Raw genomic sequence first — 4,463 nt, 5'->3', positions numbered from 1 at the left:
CGGTATAATCGGTATGTTAGTTATATATACCGAAATTTTCGGTCGGTACGGTATCGATATGAATTTTCTTATAACATAATTTTCGATACGGTACGGTACGATATACCACCCCTAGTCCAAATGTTTTATAACACTTGATAGAGTTAAATTACTTAATAATATTGTCATGTATACGCGTTACGTGCCTGTACATTTGATTTTTTTTAAAGATTTGTTATTATTTTTTTAAAGTTTTTAATTATTATTGGAGAAATGGTTTTTTTATTAACTTTTTTTAAATTTTGAGTTTTGGTTTATTAAATTTTCAAAATTTGTCTGTTTTGGTCCAATTATTGATATAACATTTGCTAAGTTAGCAATTTTATATATCACGTTAACTTTTTTCATTGTCACATGGATATTTTGTGTCACATCAAGATCAAAATAACCGAAAATTAAAAATTTACATGTGATTCTTTCGTGGATTATCATTATCTATAAGTATAATAATTGTTGTATTAGTGGTATGTTCGTATTTTTAAAATTTTTAATTTTGGTTATTTTACCGTGTAAATATTTTGTATATATATTTTGACAGAAGAATTATTGTAGTAGTAATATTTTGGGTAATTTATAAATATAAACACATGATGACACCAAATTAAAATTTGGTTATTTTTGACATATTTCATATTTTAGAATATGATAATTACATTAATATTTCAATGTAATGATATATTATTTGGCAAGTGTACCCGATCCAAAACTATTCCTCCTTTTTTGCGTCATGAATTCATATTATATCTTAGGATTTATAGAATCTATTAGAAATTAATCATTTGAAATTTTCTCTAAAATCCCTACTTTCTTATGTCTTTATATCACATTCGTACCATTACTGTTTTTAGTGTTGGAGTCCTGTCAATTATATCGATCGATCTATTGAAACTATTAATATTAATTAATCATTATAAGTATTTTCTCGTGCCTGAATATCCCTACTTCCTTTGCCCATCAAGACATTTCATATGAAAATTGTAAAGGACATTCCCAAGCTATAGCTAAAATTTTATGTCATTGAGGTCTATTTTTATGCTAAACTGATCATACTTTACATATGGAAATGATCTGATGATGAACAATGACACTTCTCTTCTTGAAAATTTAAATGTTTTTTTTTATGTAAGATCGAACTTCTTCTGTCGTTTTACCAGAAATCTATAGTTGGTGATAACAGTATAACTCGCTTAAACACTACGTCTCGATTGTTCTGTTCAGCGAAGACAACTGTTATTGCATGCCAACAAATATTATTTTATTGGAGAACAATTAGAATTGGTGATATTTGTTTGAATAATTGTTTTGTGTACTGAATTAATCTGATTATGTGTCTGAAAATTAGAATTACTATGTAAAGTCAAATTTTCGAATCGACATTATTAGTATTAATTCATTTATTTTAATTTATTGCGAAATGCATTATGCTATACGTAATGACTGATCAACTAGCTGTATATTGACGTAGAGTTGGCGGAAAGACATAATTTTCTTGAAATCTCATGCAATTAATATTTGGAGTCAAATAATGTAAATTTGAAAAGTTGGCAGAGTGTTTCATCATAAATATCATCTCCTTTAACAACAACAACAACAACAACAATAATAATAATAATAATAACTATTAATTTAATTTATTTCCTTTTAAAACCAAATTATTCTATTTGGATTAATTAAGCGTTGCAAAACAAAATAAATTATTGTATTTTCAAAATTTAAAACCCAACAACATAATTTGCGGCAATCAATTAATTAATATAAAAAAATTAATTAAAACCAACCACAATTATTCAAACTCGAGTATTATTGTTATGTATTATTCAACAGAAGATAATAACACAGCCTAGCTAGCTAGGTGTTAGAGTTCCCTAATCCTGTTTGAATTATGATTATAATAATAATTATTATTATTAATTAATTAGCGAGTACGAGAGGGGACCATTTACAAGAGGGCATCGTATTAAGCTTTTAATTAAGAGTTTAATTATTGAAGGGTTGACGATAATATCGAGGGGTATGTACGTCATTTAAACTCATCGTTGATGTGTGTGTATTTTAGACCATAATATAGATTTAATTAATATATATAAATATATTTTTAAAAAAAATCAAGAGTGATTATTAAATAAGGCATACGGACCCCCCAGGCCGACCTGGTGTATAGGGATATTATTTTTCTTATTAATGGCCTAACTTTACTTTTAACATAATTAATTAAGTTTCAAGCCCTTAGTTTTTGTTAATATATTAAGTGGTTCGTATTATGATAATTAAAAAAAATTAATTATACATAAATTTTTTGTTATCTACTGACCATATATTTGTAAAGATTAAGATGTGCAAACTTAAATCTTGATAAGCCACAATTTAAATTTGAACTTACTCGATGATGATACGAGTTTTTTATAAATAGTGACGCTTGAAGTCTTCTAAGCATGCATGCCTAAAGTTACATAACACCATCAATCGTGAGGTTTGAAGTGATTAGAATACTCTCAAACATGAACGAAATCTGAAATTGAATGGGCTTAGGGTTAGGGTTTGACTCCAAAATTGGGAATTTTTTTATGAACTGGGGATTTTAAAATTTTAGGAATTGTCTCGCTGATACAATATTTTAAAATTTCTAATTTTTGAAAATTTTGATCTTTTGCAATACTATCTCTCCAAAGTTATGAATATTTTCTCCGTTTAAATTATTTGGATAAGAAATGTCAAATATTGTGATTTATTTTTTGTCTTGCATACAATTAAAATATATTTTAAATTTTTTTTTTATGCAAATGAGAAACTTGTTCATATTAAATTATATTTGGGTCAATAATTTTTACGAATAAATTAAGTTTAAATTTTGTCTTATAAAGATCCATAATATGGAGAATTAAGTGATAATAATTATGAAATATAAATGAAAACATGATTTGAGTGAGTTCTTCACATACTATATGCTAATGCTAGATCTTAAGCCCACTAGTCTTCCTGAGAACATTGCTCTGTCTAAGAAATTTTGTTTTTTAAAGAGAACTTAGCTCTACCAATCTTTCCAGAGAACATTTTTGAAAAGTGTTGATTGTATTATTAACAATTATCATATAAAGAGTTAAATAAAACCAAAATTTTGTCCAGTGAACAATATGATTTGAAATAATTATGGTTTAGCCGCCACAAAACCTTAATTACATTAAGTGGATTTGGATCACATTATGGACAAAAAATATAATTAATTATGTGAATATAATATATTTTTACCACATATGGATTTTTATTACATTTATGTGATTAATTAGGAAAAATATCAAAATATTTTTTTCTTAATTTACTCATAGGAGTTAAAGAAAATTATTTTTTGATAATAAAGTTGCATAAAAACTAATTGAATTAAAACTTTAGTCCACGTGCAAGTTCTATGTCGCTAAATTTTTGTACATGATTTACATTAATAAAACATGAAATTTCCTCAAAATATTTTTGTGATAAGCATGTTTATTAAATTTCTTACAGTACAACCTGTTAATTTTCCTGATATAAGTTGTGATATCCCTGAACTCAAAAGGAGATAATTACAAAGTCTGGAAAGAAATAATTATCCTTCAATTATGATGGATGAATATTGACTATGTCATAAACAAAAACGAACCACCTGCCATAGACGAATTCAGCGAACCTGATGAGGTTGATCTTTATGAAAAATGGGAGCGATCTAATCGCCTCTACGTTATGTTCATAAAGATCAAGATCTCTGTTGGTATTTGTGGTTCTATTGAGAGGTATGAAAAAGTCAAGGACCTACTTAAGGCAATTGATGAACAATTTGCAACTTTAGACAAGGTTCTTGCCAGTACTCTAATAATGAAGTTTTCTTCATTAAGGCTCACAAGTGTGAAAGGTGTACAGAGCATATCATGAAGACGAGAGACATAGCGAGTCGACTGAAAACACTTGAAGTGGAAATATCCGATAACTTTCTTGTGCACTTCATTTTATATACTCTTCCACAACAATGTGGACCTTTCAAAATTTCTTACAACACATAAGGATAAGTGGTCAATCAATGAATTGATTTCCATGTGTGTTCAACAAAAAGAAAGGAAGTTGATGAAGAAGAGTGATAATGTTTTTTGACAGCACAAGGAAAGTCTAAGAAGCAAGACAAAGTCAAGAGAAAAGAGAGAGAAAAAATTCAACCTCAAACTGACATCAACAAAGAATCCAAGTGTTTCTTCTATAAAAAGACAAGACACATGAAAAATGTTTACACCAAATTCAAATATTGGCTTGAAAAGAAAGATATTCATATTTAGTTTCTTTGTTATAAATCTAATATGGTGGATTGAATCTAGTTTTATAATCCAGGTCACAAATACCTTGCAGAGTATGCAAAACCTAAGAAAGCCAGTAGGAAGTGAGCATAGCATTTATTCTAGAAA

Source organism: Primulina huaijiensis, chromosome 13 (genome assembly GCF_012295235.1).
Source record: "Primulina huaijiensis isolate GDHJ02 chromosome 13, ASM1229523v2, whole genome shotgun sequence".
NCBI classification, from domain to species: domain Eukaryota; kingdom Viridiplantae; phylum Streptophyta; class Magnoliopsida; order Lamiales; family Gesneriaceae; genus Primulina; species Primulina huaijiensis.
The sequence above is the reverse complement of the archived record's forward strand: the minus strand, read 5'-3'. Positions refer to the sequence as shown.